Genomic DNA, 20,561 nt, shown 5'->3' on the forward strand with positions numbered 1-20,561 from the left:
ACTCACTAATTTCATTATTTTAATGGAAGTCTGCATCCCATTCATTAGGCTGACATATGACTAGCCATTAGTAACAGTTCATTTCTAAAGCTATGGTGGAGAAAGGGTGATTGGAAATGAGTGAGGGCCAGGCCTGGTGGAAGTTGGCAGCGCTTAGAGGGGAACTTCTGGATGGGATTTGTGGAAGGGGCAAGGATCACAGGAGAAAGACTGTTAAATTGGATGGAGGCAAGAAGCCACAGAGTCAAAATACAGGCCTTGGATCCAGAGAGACCCAGGTTCAAATTCTGGATTCACCACATACTAGCCATGTGACCTTGGGCATATTATATCCTTTCTCCGAACTTCATTTTCTTCATCCGTGAAAAGGGGTAATGATCGTCTGTACCTCATATAGTTGCTTGAGATGATTCAATGAGGTAGTTGTTTACAGGGTTGAGTTTAGGTCCTGGTACATAGTAAGATTTTTTTTTCAGTTGAAGTATAATTGATTTCGTTTCAGGTGTACAGCAAAGTGATTCAGTTGTGTATGTGTATATATATACATTCTTTTTCATGTTCTTTTCCCTTATAATTTATTACAAGATATTAAATATAATTCCCTTTGCTATACACTAGGTCCTTGTTCTTTATCTACATTATATATAGTAGTGTGTATCTGCTAATTCTAAACTCCTAATTTTTCCCCTCTTTGGTAACCATAAATTTGTTTTCTGTCTGTGATTCTATTTTGTAAATAGGTTCATTTGTATCATATTTTAGATTTCACATATAAGTGATATTATATGATATTTGTCTTTGTCTGACTTACTTCGCTTGGTATAAAAATCTCTAGATCTATCCATGTTGCTGCAAATGGTATTGTTTCATTCTTTTTTATGGCTAATATTCCATGGTATCTTCTTTGTCTGTTTCTCTGTTCATGGACATTTAGGTTGCTTCCATGATATGGCTATTGTAAGCAGTGCTTCTGTGGCATATATGTATCTTTTTCATCAGAATTTTTATCTTTTATGAATATATGTCCAAGAGTGGGATTGTAGAATCATATGGTAGCTCTATTTTTAGTTTTTAAAGAAACGTCCATACTGTTTTCCATAGTGGCTGCACCAATTTACATTCCCACTAACAGTGTAGGAAGGTTCCCTTTTCTCCACACCCTCTCCAGCTCTTATCTGTAGACTTTTCAGTGATGGCCATTCTGACTGGTGTGAAGTATTACCTCACTGTAGTTTTGATTTGCATTTCGCTAATAATTAGTTATGTTGTGCATCTTTTTATGGGGCACATTGTTACTTTTAATAAGTGGTAACAATAATGGAGATGATGATGTTATTATTAGGCAACAGTATATTAGGATACTTTGAAGGTGGGGCCTTTGGGAGATGATTAAGTCATGAAAGTGGAGTCTTCATGAATGGGATTGGTGTTCTTGTGAGATGAGGGCCTCAAAGAACTCTCTTCCACCTTGTGAGGACGCGTAGAGAAGATGGCCAGTATGAGCCAGGAAGCAGGCTTTCACCAGACACCAAATCTGCCAGCGCCTTGATCTTGTACTTTCCAGCCTCTGGAACTGTGAGCAATACATTTCTGTTGCTTATAAGCCACCCAGTCTATGATAATTTTGTTTTTAGCAGCCTGCTGGTTGCCAGTTATTATATATAGTAACATTATATATTTATGTTTGAATGACATGTTTAAAGAACATGGCAAGACAAAGGCTTGGAGGTAACAATGTCATTGGAAAGACAGAAGATGGAGAAGCTGGATTATGTTGCAGAGAGAGCACGGAATGTCAAGTAAGATGGGTCCAGGCTTGAATCTTGACTCTGCTACTCACGGCTTTGTGGCCTTAGGCAGGATGCTTCACCTCTCTGAGACCAGTATCCTCACCTGTAAAATAGAGATGATAATAATTCCATCATAGGCTGCTGGAAGGATGAAAGGAGAGCATATAGAAAGCAGTTAGCCTGGTGCCTGATGCATAGTGGGTGCTCAGTATGTAACTGGGCTTAAGATCATAAAGACTCTTAACTAGCCAGCATCATGTTATGTATTATATAAACTATACTATATTAGTGGGGAATAGCTAGCATTTATTTAGTGTTTACTCTGTGACAGGCACTGTTCCACACACCTCAGGATAATTCTGTGAAGTACTCTTGCTGTCCTCATTTGATGGATGAGGAAACGCAGATAAGAAAGTTGAGTACCTTGTTCAGTGAAACACAGCTAGTAAGTGGCAGAGCTTTTATTTGAACTGAGGCAGCCTGTCTGGAAGGCTCCTCTGATCCCATTTCCTATTTTCTTGACCTTGCTTTGTGGGGAAGGAGGTGGCTGTCCAGAGAGAAGACATCACGGGGGAAACATTTGTCCCTCAGAGCAGTCAGCCCCTTTCCCATCTCAATCTGACCATGTTCAGCCTCCTCATCTCATCGGCAGACAGCATTCTGATCTGAACGATTCAAGGACACTTCTCGGCCAGCTTCTAAAATGGTCCAAGACTTTCACTGTGTGATGAGTACCAGATCAGATGAAGATTTTTACCCTTATGGGAGGAATGAATACACGTCCAAACAACTGTGCACTCTTGATTAGAGATACTGAAGATTCATCCACTGAAAGTTGTGCGTTTTCCTAGGTCTTGGGGAAATTAAAATAAGAATACACTAAAAAGGAAGCTCTGTGAGGACAAGGATTTTTGTTCTGTTCTCTTGTAATGCCAGTGATTATAAAAGGCCTGGCACCCTAGGAAGCACTCATGCTAAATGGAGACCTGTATAAATGCATGAACTCAAGAGAAAAAGACTCTGCCACAGAATCCTGAGATTTTATTGTCCTTGTTGTCATAGAAACCACACAACATCCCACCGAGCATGACATCAGTGACCACTCATTTATACGTAACGTGGTAGGAGGGAAAGGAACTGCTCTGTAGGTGGGGCATTTTCATTGGAGGGATCGCAAACATATACATTACCATATGTAAAACAGAAGGGAATTCCAATGAAAATTTACTATATGACTCAGGGAGCTCAAACCAGGCCTCTGTAACAACCTAGTGTGGTGGGAAAGGGTTGGAAGTGGGAGGGAGGTTCAAGACGGAGAGAACATATGTATACTTTAGGCTGATTCATGTTGATGTATGGCAGAAACCAACACAATATTGTAAAGCAATTACCTTTCAATTAAAAATAAATAAATTTAAAAGAGAGAGAGAGTGAGGTGGACTTGTTTTGCCTCAGGGACTCTTGGTATTTGATGATCCTTGGCATTTATTCATAAGTGTGGAAGAATTTGAGATTGACTTAGACATCTTGGCATGCAATGCGAGGTCTCTGAATTCTTAAATTTATTTACCAGTTAGGGGAAGCATATTCCCAGCTATAATTTTATTTACAAAGGGCTCTAATCTGGTGTGAAGTCTGAAGGCATGTTTGTTTAACAAGTTACTCAATTAGCCGGCAAAGCAAGAACAAAGGAAAGTCATTATGCAGATGTATGCCCATTCAGAGCCATTCTGCCTTTAAGATGCTTTCTCTGCAGTGAGGGAGGAGAGATTCCAAGTCGGAAAGTTTTCTGTCCCTGCTGTGTTTACTGCTAATTCTCTAATATTAGACTGAGAATGATTAATAATATTACATTTCAGCACTCTTAGATCTGTCCATTTTTCAATCTAAAAGCATATAATTATAGATTATTTTAAAATCCAGGAAAAGAAATCAGCCATGAACCACCCTCTAACGCATCCACGAACTCTTTGATACATTTCTTTGAGTATTTTGCTGTACATAGTTTTACATATTTGTAATCCTAGTGCATATACAATTGTGAGTACTGCATTTTTCACCTCTGGAATAAAACGATTATTTTGACTTTATTATGAAACTTTCAAACACACAGAAAAGAAGATAAACCAGTATAATAAACCACCACATATTCATTATTTAAGGTTAGCACTTAATATTTCCCATATTTCTTTTGTTTGCGTGTATTTTTTCTAAGATGTTTTAAATTAAATAAAATAACACACTTCATGGTATTTAACCTTAAATTAGTGGTTCTCAACTGAGAGTGATTTTGACCCCCTCAGGGAATATTTGGCAATGTCTGGAGAATTTTGGTTGTCACAAAAGGAATGCTTATGTAGTGGGTAGAGCAGGGTTACCACTCAGCATCCTTCAATGCACAGGAGAATTTCCACCCCACCCCACCCCGATAGAGAATTATCTTTTCCTCAGTTAGTGCTGAGGTTGAAGAACTTTGCCCCAAATTATTGAGAATGCATTTTCTAAAATGAAAATTTCCATATAACCACATATCACATCACTTCTAACAAAGTTAAACATAATTCCTTAAGATCACCTAATTACGAATCCGTATTTCCCCAGAATTCCGCTAGGATGTCTTTCACAGCTGGTGTAGCAAACATTTTCTCATTTTATTAGCACTCTTTATAGAATATCATTCCAAATGACTATAAAATAGTCTTTTGAATGGATTCACCAAAATTTATTCAAAGGATCCACTATTTTGGGTCATTAGTTATGCTTCCAGGTTTTAAGGAACTATTTATGTAAATAATAGCAGTTTACTTCTTTTCAAACTTCTGGCCTTTTATTATTTTTTTCCTTGCCTTGTGTCCTGGCTAGGGACTTTAGTAAATACTGAACATATATAGAGAAATATTTTGTGAATATAAAACAATGTTGAGAGTGGTCATCCTTGCCTTGTTTCTGATATTAGGAGAAAAAGGTTTAATGTTTTCCATAAATTATTATGTTACCTCTACATTTTTCAGTTACACTGATAGGTATACTTTATCACATTGAAGACATTGGTGTCTATTCCTAGTTATTAAGTGTCTTTGTCATAAAAGATTTGTGATTTTTGGACTTCCCTGGTGGTGCATTGGATAGGAGTCTCCCTGCCAAAGCAGGGGACAGGGTTTGATCCCTGGTCTGGGAAGACTGCACGTGCCACTGAGCAGCTAAGTCCATGTGCCACAGCTACTGAGCCTGCAGGCCACCTGAAGCCCACAGCCTCTAGGGCCCCCAGGCCACAGCTGCTGAGCCTGTGTGCCCCAACTGTTGAAGCGTGCACACCCTAGAGCTCCTCCACAAAAGAAGCCACTGCGATGAGAAACCCATGCGCTACAAGGGCGAGTACCCTCCACTCACTGCAGCCAGAGAAAGCCCACGCAAAGGCAACGAAGACCCAGCGCAGCCAAAAATAAATTTAAAATAAAGAAAAGTAGTATTAAAAAAAGTTAGTGATTTTCATTAAATGCCTTTTCTGCATATTTTGAGATAACCAAATAATATTTCTTTTATTCTATTAGTGTGAAGAATTACATTGATTTTCATGTTAAACTAACCTTGTTTTCTTGGAATAAAAGCTGCTTGTTCATGATATATTATCCTTTCTATATACTGCTGGATTCCAGTTGCTAACATTTTGCTTAAATTTTTTTTGTCTATGTCTATTTCCATGAGAGATACTGATCTGTTATTTTTTTCCCCTATAATACCTTTGTCAGACTTTGGTATCATGGTTATGCTGGCCTTGTAGATTAAGTTGAGAAATGGTACCTCCTCCTCCATTTTCTGAGTTTCTGCAGAATTGATATTATTTATCTCTTAAATCTTTGTAGATTTCACTAGTGAATCACATATACTTGAAAGTTTTGTGTGTGTGTGTGGAAAGGTTTTTTTTTTTTTAAATAAATTCAGTTTCTTTAATAGGTAGTTATTTCCTTTGTTTTCAGGATTGGTAATTTGTAGTTTCATTTAATTCATATTAGTTGTTGAAATATTGTCATAATGTAGTTTTAAGATTTATCTTTTTAAATATCTCTGGGAATCTGTAGTGATGTTCTGTTTTCATTCTTGATGTTGATAATTTGTGTTTTCTCTCTTTTTTCCTTGATTATTGACTTTTACTTTATACTTTAGTATTTTCTTTCTTTTATGTACTTTAGGTTCTTTCACTTACTTAGGATTGAAGCATAGATAATCAATTTCATACCTTTCTTTCATACTTCTTTATTTATTTTAACTTAAAAATTGAAGAATAGTTGTGGTAATTACTGCTATACAGCAAAGTGATTCAGCTATATATATATATACACACACACATATACACATATATATGTATACATGTACACATTCTTTTAAAAATATTCTTTTCCATTATGGTTTATCATAGAATATTGAATATAGTTCTCTGTGCTATACATTAGGACCTTGTTGTTTATCTATTATATATAAAAAGCTTACATCTACTAATCCCAACCTCCCACTTCATCCCTCCCTCAACCCCTTTCCCCTTGGAAACTACTAGTCTATACTTCTTTAATTGAGTGTTTATTTTATTATTTTTAATATAAATTTGTTTATGTTAATTGGAGGCTAATTACTTTACAATATTATATTGGTTTTGCCATACATTGACATGAGTCTACCATGGGTGTACATGTGTTCCCCATCCTGAACCTGCCTCCCTCCTCCCTCCCCATCCCATCCCTCTGGGTCATCCCAGTGCACCAGCCCCGAGCACCCTGTCTCATGCATTGAACCTGGGCTGGTGATTCGTTTCACATATGATAATATACATGTTTCAATGCCATTCTCCTAAATCATCCCACCCTCTCCCTCTCCCACAGAGTCCAAAAGACTGTTCTATACATCTCTGTCTCTTTTGCTGTCTCGCATACAGGGTTATCGTTACCATCTTCCTAAATTCCATATATATGCATTAGTATACTGTATTGGTGTTTTTCTTTCTGGCTTACTTCACTCTGAATAATAGGTTCCAGTTTCGTCCACCTCATTTGAACTGATTCAAATGTATTCTTTTTAATGGCTGAGTAATACTCCATTGTGCGTATGTACCACAGCTTTCTTATCCATTCGTCTGCTGATGGACATCTAGGTTGCTTCCATGTCCTAGCTATTATAAACAGTGCTGCGATGAACCTTGGGGTTTGTGTCTCTTTCAGTTCTGGTTTCCTCAGTGTGTATGCCCAGTAGTGGGATTGCTGGGTCATATGGCAGTTCTATTTCCAGTTTTTTAAGGAATCTCCACACTGTTCTCCATAGTGGCTGAACTAGTTTGCATTCCCACCAACAGTGTAAGAGGGTTCCCTTTTCTCCACACCCTCTCCAGCATTCATTGCTTGTAGACTTTTGGATACCAGCCATTCTGACTGGCGTGAAATGTTACCTCATTGTGGTTTTGATTTGTATTTAATGAGTGATGGACAGGGAGGCCTGACGTGCTGTGATTCATGGGGTCGCAAAGAGTCAGACACAACTGAGCGACTGAACTGAACTGAATAATGAGTGATATTGAGCATCTTTTCATGTATTTGTTAGCCATCTGTATATCTTCTTTGGAGAAATGTCTGTTTAGTTCTTTGGCCCATTTTTTGATTGGGTTATTTTTCTGGAATTGAGCTGCAGGAGTTGCTTGTATATTTTTAAGATTAGTTTCCTTTTAAGCACTGATTCAGCTTTACCCCACAAATTTTGATATATTATGTTTTTATTATTATTCAGTACAAAATATTTTCTAATTTTTTATGTGATTTCTTTTTTAATTCATGGGTTATTTAGGAAAATGTTGTTTTATTTCCCAATACTTTGGGGCTTTCTAGATAGCTCACTGTTAATGGTTTCTACTTTCATTCTACCATATTCTTCTGTATGATTTCATTCTTTGATATTACTTAAAATTTTATATGACTCAGAGTATCGTCATTTCACTGCATGTTCCATGTACACCTGAGAAAAATGTGTTTTCTGTAGTATCCTATAATACCATGTTAATTTGGTTGATAGAGTCATTCAAATTTTCATGTCTTTACTGAGTATTTTCTCTGCTGTTCTATCAATTACTGAGAGAAGGTGTACATTCTCCAACTATGATTATGGATTTTCTTATTTCTCTTTTCATTTCTGTCATTTTTTCCCTTAGAACCCTATTGTTAGGTGCATATGTGTATTTTTCATTGTTTTGTCTTGATGAATTGATCCTTTCATCCTTTTGAGATATCCTTCTGAATTTCGAGTAATAGTCTTTGTCTTAAAGGTTACTTTGTTTGATATTAACATAGTTAATGATATTATAATATGTTAATAATGATAGTAACATATTAGCATAACTAGCCATATTTCTTAATTTTAATGTTTTCATGGTATTTTTCATCCTTTTACTTTCTACCTGTCTGCATCTCTATAATAAATGTTTCTTGAAAACAGTTTATTTTATCTTGCTTTTTATATCTCATTTGGCAATCTCTGCCCTTGATTACAGTGTTTAGTCCATCATTGTACATTTAGTGCAATTAGTGAAATGGTTAGTTTATGTCTCCCGTCTTGGTATTTGCTTTATGTATATTTTAGTTGTTCTTGACTTCTTTGTTCATGCTTATCTTCTTTCGGGAAAATTGTATATTTTTAATATTACATGTTTTTGTTGTTGTCATTCAGTTGTTCAGTCATGTCTGACTCTTTCCAACACCATGGACTGCAGCATGCCAGGCTTCCCTGTCCTTCACTATCTCCTCAACTTTGCTCAAATTCATGTCAATGATGAGCTTGCTCAAACTCAAACTCAGTGATGCCATCCAACCATCTCATCCTCTGTCATCGTCTTCTCCTCCTACCTTCAAGCTTTCCCAGGGTCTTTTCTAATGAGTTGGCTCTTCACATCTGGTGGCCAAAGTATTGGAGCTTCAGCTTCAGCATGAGTCCGTCCAGTGAATATTCAGGATTGATTTCCTTTAGGACTGACTGGTTTGATCTCCCTGCAGTCCAAGGCACTGTCAAGAGTCTTCTCTAACACCACAGTTCAAAAGCATCAACTCTTTGGCGCTCAGTCTTCTTTATGGTCCAGTTCTCATATCCATACATGACTACTGAAAAACCATAGCTTTGACTACACAGACCTTTGTCGGCAAAGTAATGTCTCTGCTTTTTCATATGCTTTCTAGGTTTTCATAGCTTTTCTTCCGAGGAGCAAATGTCTTTTAATTTCATGGCTGTAGTCACTGTCCTCAGTGATTTTGGAGCCCAAGAAAATAGTCTGTCACTGTTTCCATTGTTTCCCCATCTATTTGCCGTGAAGTGATAGGACCAGATGCCATGATTTTAGTTTTTTGAATGTTGAGTTTTAATCCAGCTTTTTCATTCTCCTCTTTCACCTTCATCAAGAGGTTCTTTAGTTCCTTTTCACTTTCTGCCAAAAGGTGGTGTTATCTGCATATCTGAGGTTATTGATATTTCTCCCAGCAATATTGATTCCAGCTTGTGCTTCATCCAGCCTGGCATTTTGTGTGATGTATTCTGCCCAAAAGTTAAATAAGCAGAGTGGCAATATATAGCCTTGATACACTCCTTTCCCAATTTTGAACCAGTCTGTTGTTCCATTACATTTTTAGGGATCTTTAAAAAATTTTAGTATTACATTTTATCTTCTGTGTGGGTGGTTATGTTATACTGCTTTTAACTTTTATAAAGTTGCTGTTGATGTTCAGTTGCTCAGGCATATCTGACTCTGTGACCTCATGACTGTAGCACGCCAGGCTTCTCTGTCCTTCACCATCTCCTTGATTTTGCTCAAGGTCATGTCCCTTGAGCTGATGATCCCATCCAACCGTCTCATCCTGTGTTGTCCCTTTCTCCTCATGCCTTTCTCTTTCCCAGCATCAGGGTCTTTTCTAATAAGTCTGCTCTTCACATCAGATGGCCAAAGTGTTAGAGCTTCAGGGTCAGTCCTTCCAATGAATATTTAGGGTTGATTTCCTTTAGGATTGACTGATTTGATCTTGCTGTTTAAGAGGTTCTCAAGAGTCTTCTCTAGCACCACAGTTTGAAAACATTAATTCTTTGATGCTCAGCCTTCTTTATGGTCCAGCTCTCACATTTGTACATGTCTACTGGGAAAACCATAACTCTAACTACACAGAGCTTTGTCAGCAAAGTGATTTTTCTGTAGAGGTTACAATGTACATCTTCACAGTTCACTGTCAAATGATATTTAACTACTTCACAAACAGTGAAACTATACTAAAACCATACTACTGTATAATTACACTATGTCCAGTTCTGGTCTTTGGGCTCTTGTTATCTCCTATTTTATAGCTATAACTCACTCTAAATGTAATAATACATTTAAATTGTTTTTGATCTATATAGTCAATGCTGCTGCTGCTAAGTTGCTTCAGTCATGTCTGACTCTGTGCGATCCCATGGACAGCATGGAGCCACCAGGCTCCTCTGTCCACAGGATTCTCCAGGCAAGAATACTGGAGTGGGTTGCCATTTCCTTCTCCATATAGTCAATAGTCATTTAAAAAATTTGAGAAAACATAGATATAAAAATAAAGGTCTGAAAAAGGTCTTTCCCATTTATACAAATATTTACTCTTGGTGATGCTCTTTATTCTTTCTTGAAATCTGGGATTCCACCTGATATAATTTCCCTTCAGTATGAAGAACATCTTTCATCAAATCTCTCAGGTTTTGGGTCTCTGAGTGTGTCTTTATTTCACCTGTTTTGAAGGTTATTTTTGCTAGATATAAAATTCTCTGCTTCCATCTTTTTTTCTTTTAGTACTTTAAAAAATATGTATTTATTTTTGGCTGCACTGAGTCTTAGTTGCAGCTTGTGGGATATTGGTTGTGGCATGTGGGATCTTGTTGTGATAGGCAGACTCTTCATTTTTGGTGCACAGGCTTCTCTCTAGTTGTGGTGTGCAGGCTCCAGAGAGGACAGGCTCAATAATTGCAACTGGCTGGCTCAGTAGTTGCAGCTTGTGGGCTCAGCAGTTGCCAGGTTTGGGCTTAGTTGCCCCACAGCATGTAGGATCTTAGTTACCTTACCAGGGCCTGAACGCATGTCCCCTGAATTGGAAGACAGATTCTTAACCACCAGGGAAGTCCCTCTTTTAGTACTTTAAAGACACCATTTAATTGTTCTCTGGCTTCTGTATTTTAGCTTTTGATAAGAAGTCAGCCATCATTTGCTTTCCTTTCCTTTATAGAATGTGCCATTTTGCTCTTTTGCTTTTTTAAGGCTTACTCTTTATCTGTGGTTTTCATAATTTTGACTATAATGTATTTGGTGTGATTTTCTTTATATATATTTTGCTTGGGATTTGCTGACTTGTTAGATCTATGGATTTATGTATTTCATCTATTTTGAAATGATTCACCTATTTGTTATACTTCAGATATATAACTTGCTCCAGTTTTTCTCTTCTTTATCTGAGACTTCTTCACATCACTTAATACCAAATTAACCTCATTGATGTTTTTCCATAGATGTTAAGTATTCTGATTTTTTTCATTATTTTTTTGTGTGATTAAATTTGATTAATCTATTGATCTGTCCTTTAATTCACTGATACTTTTCCTCTGTTTATTTCTAGTTTAATAGAAAAAACAGTTTAACAAATGAATAACATTTAGCAAATTATTCATTTCTAGTGCTGTATTTTTTGTTTCTAATTATTCCATCTGGTTTCCATGTATCATTTCTAACATTTTCTGAGGGACATATCTTTGTTGGAATTTACTATCCAAGAAATTTACTCTTTCTGCATATTGTCTAACTTTTCAATTAACTTTTAAAAATCGTTTTATCATAGTTTTTTTTTCTTAAGTCCCTGTGTAATAATTTCAGCATCTGGATCACTTCTATTTCTATGGATTATTTCACATATTTTTTCAATTATGAATGCATCTTTTAATGTTTGCTTGTATGCTGGGCAGTTTGTATGAAAAAGCAATACAAACTCCAGTTAAAAAAAGTTTACTTCTAGAAAAGAGCCTGCCTTTTCTTATGTCAGGCCATTAGGGTGGGAGTTGAATCCAAATGGTCTGTAGTTGAGCTCATCTCAAAGTTGAGGGCAGCTTCAGTTTTATTCAGCTTACCACTGTTTGCAAATATTTTGATGGTGGGATCAGAACTTTCTCTCTAGTAGGTCCGGAGATCTGGGCACTGATGAGATTCCAGGAAACTGCCTGTGACTCAAGGCTGAATCACCAGTTTTGGGGACTAGAGAAACTTCTCATGCTGTAAATCTTGCATACCTGCTCTTTGGGCCATTGGAGAGCTCTCTTTGATCGTCAATCTCACTGTCCTTGCTTTCTGAGCTTTATAAAACCTGCTTTAGCCTTGATGCTCTGCCCCTGAGTATTTTGAAGGGGACATTACCGTCTTCAGCGTACAGAATGCTTTGAAGGGAGCTTGTCTTAGTTCTTCTGCCCTTCCCCCAGGCCTTGCTGGAGCATCTCTGGTGCCCTGCCTGTCCAGAATTCTTCTGGGGGATTTATCTCAGCTCTCCTGCCCTGCCTAACTCTTGACTCATTTCAGGGAACAGCTGTCTTTCACTTAAACTGGAGGCTCCACATGTCTCAGGGGAAACTCTCTCACTTCTTTTCTCACCCATAGTTTTGGTCTACTATCCTTGAGTACAGCTGTGAATGTTTGACCATAAAGATGGCTGAGTGCCGAAAAACAGATGCTTTCAAATTGTGGTGCTAGAGAAGACTCTTGAGAGTCCCTTGGGCTGCAAGGAGATCAAACCAACCAATCCTAAAGGAAATCAACCTTGAATAGTCTTTGGAAGAACTGATGGTGAAGCTATAATACTTTGGCTACCTGATGCGAAGAACCAGCTCATTGGAAAAAACCCTGATGCTGGGAATGATTGAAGGCAAAGGGAGAAGGGGGCAATGATAAGGTAGTATCAATGACTCAATGGACATGAATTTGAGCAAACATTGGGAGGTAGTAAAGGACAGGGGAGCCTGGCATGCTGCAGTTCATGGGGTCACAAAGAGTCAGACAAAACTTAGTGACTAAACAACAGCAAATCCCTGAGTAGTGGTGAAGACCTGTGAGAAAGTGTTCAAAGATGGGTTTTGCTTTGTGACTAGGACTCTTTGGGATTCTAATGTCATGCCAGCCTATAAATGGCCATTCCCAGGTTGGTAGGAATTGGGCTATTTTTTTCCTTACCTTTTCTATTGCCATTCTTCTTCCTGTACTTCTACCAGGGATAAGATCAGTGGTAAACCTCTTCTCTAACGTAATACTCTCTGAAATTTATTTCATTCAGGTTTATCTGTGTGCTTAACTCACTGAAGAGGTTTTAAAAACTGATTTTATAGCTTATCTGAATTTTTGTTATTTAGGTGAGACTGGCATTCTGTGATGACTTTCTGTTTCTGATTTGGAAATAAAATTCCATCCAATTATACTTCATTAATGATATGTATTCCTATCTTGTTTAAATTATTTATGATAATTTTCTTAGCATAGATTCTAGAAGATAGATACAAGGTTAAATATCTACATATTTTCATGGTTCTTAATGCAATGTGGTCCTATTATTAATACTTAATAAAAAGGTAAGCCATACCAATTTTCAGTGAATGAGAATAAACATTTGACTTCATTAGCTTTTAGCATTATAATTAATTTTATTTTGTTAACTTATTGGGCAAAATATTACCATGGGTTCCACATCTTTAATTTCAAATATTGTACAGGAATCTTCTGTTCACTTTTTAGTGGGACTTACCTTACATGGAGACGAAATGAATCCATCAAGTATCAGAATTGTTTGAACAGATATTAATAATGGTTATAATTTATTGAATGCTTATGAGAAAAAGTGATAATTTGATCCTCAGAGTTACCTGTGAGGAAGATACCACTTGACTACTCCTTATAGAGGGTTTACTCTGTACCGAGGAGGAAATGAAGGCTCTGAGATGCTGGGACAGGATCAAACCCAAGCTGGTTTGAGCCCAAATTCGCAGCCAACCACACAATCTGATATGATTTTTAAAATCATATTTGAACCCAGTTGGTATTGTTATTTGTATTAGTCAGTGGTTGCTGTTATAATGCTGCACAAGAAACAATCCCTAAACTCAGACGTAAAGCAATAGCATTTATTTCCATCGATTTGCAGATCAGCTGCAGCTGTTTTGCTTAAAAATTCCTCAAAAGTCCCTTCTTAATCATTTATTGAAGAAAAATTTGTTGAATACCTCTTATTTCTCAGACTCTCTTTTGGGCTCGAAACAGCAATGAATAAAAAGGACAAAAATTGTACCCTCGTGGAGCTTATATTCTAGTGGGGGAAGACAGATAGTAAAGACACAAAAAGTAGAATACACAGTATGGAAGATGCTGATAATTTCTGCTGAAAGAAAGAAAGCAGGGGAAGAGGATGGGGTGGATGTCGGGTAGAGGATGGGGGTGGACCGTCGGGTAGAGGTGGAGTGGGCCGTCGGGTAGAGGGTGGGGTGGACCGCCGGGTAGAGGATGGGGGTGGACCGCCGGGTAGAGGATGGGGTGGACCGTCGGGTAGAGGATGACGGGTAGAGGATGGGGTGGACCGTCGGATACAGGATGGGGTGGACCGTCGGGGAGAGGTGGGGGTTGCTGCTGCAATGTGTTTTCTCCCATTACCCCACTTCTTAGCCGGCTGCCCAGCCCCAGCTTTTCTGTCCATTTTTGTGATGCAGAGCTGTTTAGTTACTGCCTTGTTTCACTGTCTTCTAACTCTGCCCTGGGGTGTCCTCACATTTCATAACCAAAGCTGCCTATCAAAGTACTTTGCTAAAGAAAATAAATTTTTTTTTCTGGAGAGAAATAGTATCTTTCCCCTAGGGGCAGAAGCAATGCAGTCAGTGGTAGTTTTAAATGGCATTTTTTCCCTGTCACTGGTGATTGAGCGCTCTTTATTTGAAGTTCGGGTCAGAGATGAAGATATGTAGGGAACCTACTCAGAGAAAGCAATGGCACCCCACTCCACTACTCTTGCCTGGAAAATCCCGTGGACGGAGGAGCCTGGTGGGCTGCAGTCCACGGGGTCACTAAAGAGTCAGACACGGCTGAGCGACTTCACTTTCACTTTTCACTTTCATGCACTGGAGAAGGAAACGGCAACCCACTCCAGTGTTCTTGCCTGAGAATCCCAGGGACGACGGAGCCTGGTGGGCTGCCATCTACGGGGTCACACAGAGTCGGACACGACTGAAGCAACTTAGCGGCAGCAGCAGCAGCAGCAGCAGTACTGACTCGATGGACGCGAGTCTGAGTGAACTCTGGGAGATGGTGATGGACAGGGAGGCCTGGCGTGCTGCGATTCATGGGGTTGCAAAGAATCGGACACGACTGAGCGACTGAACTGAACTGATTAGGTGTTAGCGAAGATCCCCTGGAGAAGGGAATGACTTCTCACTCCGGTATTCTTGCCTGGAGAATTCCATGGACAGAGGAGCCTGGCAGGCTACAGTCCACTGGGTCGCAAAAATCTAATATATATAAATTAGGTGTTAGACATAGTACAAGCAGATGTTTTTCTAGTAATCCTTGAACTACACATTATCATTCCCATTTTCCTAATGAAGTGCACAGGGAAATTAACCTATCCCCAGACACTTGCTGCTGCAGATGCAGGATTCATCCTTAAGTGTGCCCCCGACCCCCAGGCCCCACAAGCACCCTGCTGTTCCTTTGGACTGCGTGTGAGAGATGCTTATTTTCTAACTATTGTGTCTAGACCTGGGATGCTAGCTTTGTGGTCCTAGGTCTCTCTCCCACTTCATTGTTAGTCTGTGTAGTATGGACCCACTGCTGCCTCCAGTAATGGGAGGAGGCAGTCAGGGCTGGGGGAAATGAAAGAGTTCCCAGGGCACCAGAAGAATGAATGAATTCCACTGATCTTGTTTAGTTCCTTATGGGATCATCCATCATGATTTAACAACCTGAAGCCCAGAGTAGCTACAGGTATGTTTCCTGCCCAAAGCCACAGACACAGTATAATTCAGGGCTGAAAAACTGATATATTTTTCTGTTAATATTACCTGTGTCGTGCCCATTGTATAATATTGTATACTGTATCATCACACAGTTTAGACTCTCTTCTTCTCCACTATTTGCTTATAAGAAGTCTTGCCTTTCCTCATTCTTTTGCGATTCACTAACATTTTCTCTGAATGTAACGTAAGCAGACATTTGTTGAGGGCCACTGTGTGCACGACAGACGGGATACAGGGAAGGTCTGATTTTGTTCTTGTCCTCAGGGAACTTATTCTCCTATTGTTTTACTCATTTTATTTTTAGATTTTTATGCAATATTTGAAGCAAATGAATATATATGGTATGTAAGCTATAAAGCATAATGATATGCTTTGCAGGGTATGAAATCACTGCCTAGCTCACTAAAAGTATCAATACTACTAGGACTTCCGGAATATTAATCTTCTCTCTCATCCCCATTCCAGTTGTATGCAGAAGTCCATGATTCTGTTTTTGTGTTGATCATTCCCTTCCTTTGTGATAACACCTCTATCACGAATGTGTTATTTACTATATGTATTTGGTTTTGCTTGCTTTGGAACTTTATAAAACAGCATCATAATATAGGTAATATTTGAGATTTGCCTTTTTTCATTCAATGGTGATTTCTAACATTGACTCCACATTTTCTATGCTTCTTTTCTCTCCCTTTCTTTGAAGTTTTTGTTTTATTTTCTTAGTATGTTTTCCCCTTATACTTATATTTCCCCTTCTACACATTAAGAATGTCAAGTTTCCAAAATTTAAAACTTTAAAATTCCAAAATTATAATTCTTCAAATTCTAAAATACCAAAGGTTTGAAGTCCCCTTTCTCTTACTTTTCCCTTCAAATTTTACTATGTAGGCCTAACATAATTGAAGATCAATAGACATTTAAACTTCTCCTCCCAAATAATAGAAGGACTTTACAATGTTTTAATGCCAGTGTCTTCCTCCTGACTTAAATGTCAGTATTATCAATTGTTTCCATTTTGTCTGCTTTTGCAACCTCACAAATTGGGATATTATTATTAGTATTTCATACTGATATAGATAAATGCAGATTTGCCTACAAGTTTAAGAGTTTATTTACTAGCTAGTCATCCTTCTTGCCACCTGAAACCCTCCTTTTGAGCCATTTACCTTTCTCCATTTCATTTGGACTTCTTGGAGATTTATGGGTAGTAAAATCTTGCAGCTTTTTGTTTATATGGAAATGTCATCATCTCATACTCATTTTTGGTGGGGAGTGTGTGGGGCTCTGGAATCCTTATTTTTATTTATTTATTAAATATCTTATTGGAAAATTTTTTATTGAAGTATAGTTGATTTATAAAATTGTGTTAGTTTCAGGTGTACAATAAAGTGAATCAACTATATATATATACATAAACATGGAATATATATATATGGAGAGAGAGATTCTTTTTCAGGCTCTTTCCCATTATGGCTTATCACTGGATATTGAATTGAATATGGTTTCCTGAGCTATACAGTAGGTCCATGTTAATCTATTTTATATACGGTAGTATGTATCCTTTAATCTCAAACTCCTCTCAAATTTATCCCTCTCCCCCTTTCCTTTATGGTAGCCATAAATTTGTTGTCTATGTCTGTGAGTCTTCTTCTATCTTGTGAATAAGTTCATTTATATCATTTTTTTAAGATTCCATATATAAATGATATAGTGTGATATTTGACTTTATCAGACTTACTTCACTTAGTATGGTAATTTCTAGGTCCATCCATATTGCTGCAAATGGCATTTCATTTTTTATGGCTGAGTAGTATATATCACATCTTCTTTATATGTTTATTTGTTGATGTCCACTTAGATTGCTTCCATGTCTTGGCTATTGTGAAATTGTAAAATTTCCATGTCTTGGCTCTTGTGAAATCACCATTGAATGAAAAAAGGCAAATCTCAGTTGTGTGCTGCTCTGAACATTGGGCTGCATGTATCTTTTCAAATTAGAGTTTCTGTCTTTTCCAAATAAATGCTGGGATTGTTGGACCATATGGTAACTCTATTTTTAGATTTTTTTTTTTCATTTTTGAGTGTTTTCCTTTGACGTGTCTTTTTTATTGAACTTTCAAAAGGGAGGGGATGGATATATGTATACCTATGGCTGATTCATGTTGAGGTTTGACAGAAAACAGCAAGATTCTGTAAAGCAATTATCCTTCTATTTTAGATTTTAAAGGAACCTCCATACTGTTCTCCATAGTGGCTGCATCAATTTACATTCCCATCAACAGTGTAGGAGGGCTCCTTTTTTCTCCATACTCTCTCCAGCATTTGTTATTTGTGGACTTTTTGATGATAGCCATTCTGACTGGTATGAGGTAGCCAGAATGGCTGTGGGTTTTATTTGCATTTCTCTAAGAATTAATGATGTTGAACATGTTCTCATGTTCCCGTTGGCCATCTGTATGTCCCTTTAGGTCTTCTGCTCATTTTTTAATTGAGTTTTTTTTTTTTTATATTGAGCTGTATGACTGTTTGTAATTTGGAAATTAAGCTCTTTCATCACATCATTTGCAGATATTTTCTCCCATTCTTTAGGCTGTCTTTTTGTTTTGTTTATGGTTTCCTTTGCAGAGAAAAAGCTTATAAATTTGATCAGATTTCATTTGTTTATTTTTGGTTTTATTTCTTTTGCCTTGGGAACCTGACCTAAGAGAGTATTGCTACAATTTATGTCACACTCATTCTTAAAAGATAGGCTTGCCTGGTGCCCAGTTCTAGACGGATGTCTGTTTCTTTTAGAACTTTGAAAATATTATTCCAGAGTCTTCTGGTTTTCATTGTTGTGGCTTAAACTCAGTTTATGATTTCAGTATTGCCCTTTTGAACATAGTCTGCCATTTTTCTCAAGGAGCTTTTAGATCTTCTGTCTTTGATGTTCTGTGGTTTTATTGTATGGATTTCTTTTTATTAGTTTTTGCTTATATGTTGTATCTGAAGATTATATTTATATTTTGGGGGGGCTCCAAAATCACTGCAGATGGTGACTAAAGCCATGAAATTAAAAGACTCTTGCTCCTTGGAAGAAAAATTATGACCAACCTAGACAGCATATTCAAAAGCAGAGACATTACTTTGCCAACAAAGGTCCGTCTAGTCAAGCCTATGGTTTTTCCAGTAGTCATGTATGGATGTGAGAGTTGGACTATAAAGAAAGCTGAGCACCGAAGTGTGGATGCTTTTGAACTATGGCATTGGAAAAGACTCTTGAGAGTCCCTTGGACAGCAAGGAGATCCAACCAGTCCATCCTAAAGGAAATCAGCCCTGAATATTCATTGGAAGGACTGATGCTGAAGCTGAAACTCCAATACCTTGGCCAGCTGATGCAAGAACTGACTCATTGGAAAAGACTCTGATGCTGGGAAAGATTGAAGGCGGGAGGAGAAGGAGATGACAGAGGATGAGATGGTTGGAGGGCATCACCTACTCAGTGGATGTGAGTCTGAGTAAATTCCAGGAGTTGGTGATGGACAGGGAGGCCTGATGTGCTGCAGTCTGCGGGGTCGCAAAGAGTCAGACATGACTGAGCGACTGAAGTGAAGATTTATATATTTTGTCATTTTTATAAAGTTCTCATTATTTTCACTTTAGATATTGTCTTTCATTTAATGTCTCTGTTTTCTCCTCCTGGCCCTTCAATCAGCCATATATTAAGTAGTCTGTCTCCTTTCTATCTTCTATATAGAAAGCTATACAGAGGTAAAAACTTTTTATAATAGAGAAGCCCATCTTTCTATTTGATAGTTAATAGGTTAACCTCTTTTTAAGAGCTTTTATGGGACTTCCCAGGTTGCACTAGTGGTGAAGAACCTGCCTATCAATGCAGGAAACTCAGGTTTGATCCCTGGCTGGGAAGATCCCCTGGAGAAGGGAATGGCAACCCACTCCAATATTCTTGCCTGGAGAATGCCAAGGACAGAGGAGCCTGGAGGGCTAAGTCCATGGGGTCACAAAGAGTAGGACACGACGGAGTGACTAACATACACAGGAGTTTTTATCTCCTTATCTATTTGTATTGTACTCTGTATAATTTCTTCAGATATATCTTCAAGTTTTAATACTCTTTGCTTTCGAGAATTATACAGTCTATTTATAAAGTTTTATTTGGTTTTCCTTCAACTATACCTGATCACTTTTGATAATTTTTATTACTTTCTCAGTTTTTCTAATTCTGTATTTTCTTTCTTTTAAATATAATTATTGTACATTACACAGGCTTTCCTGGTAGCTCAGCTGGGTAAAGAATCTGCCTGCAATGCAGGAGACCACGATTTGATTCCTGGGTCAGGAGGGTCCACTGGCAAAGAGATTGGCTGCCCACTCCAGTATTCTTGAGCTTCCCTTGTGGCTTAGCTCGTGAAGAATCCGCCTGCAGTGTGGGGGGCCTGGGTTCAATCCCCGGGTTGGGAAGATTCCCCTGGGGAAGGGAACAGATACTCACTCCAGTATTCTGGCCTGGAGAATTCTATGGACTGTGTGATCCATGGGGTCGCAGAGTTGGACATGAGGAGGAACTTTTTCACTTTATACAATATACCTGTTGTATATTACGTATCTGGCTGTTTCTTTGTTTCCTGTAGCTGAAGTCAGTAGTGATAAAAGTAGGTTGTATCCTTTCTGCTGATCCTCACTTATGGTGGCTTATTTCCTAGTGAGTTTGGTGG

Source organism: Oryx dammah, unplaced genomic scaffold (assembly GCF_014754425.2).
Source record: "Oryx dammah isolate SB20612 unplaced genomic scaffold, SCBI_Odam_1.1 HiC_scaffold_2, whole genome shotgun sequence".
Taxonomy (NCBI): Eukaryota; Metazoa; Chordata; class Mammalia; order Artiodactyla; family Bovidae; genus Oryx; species Oryx dammah.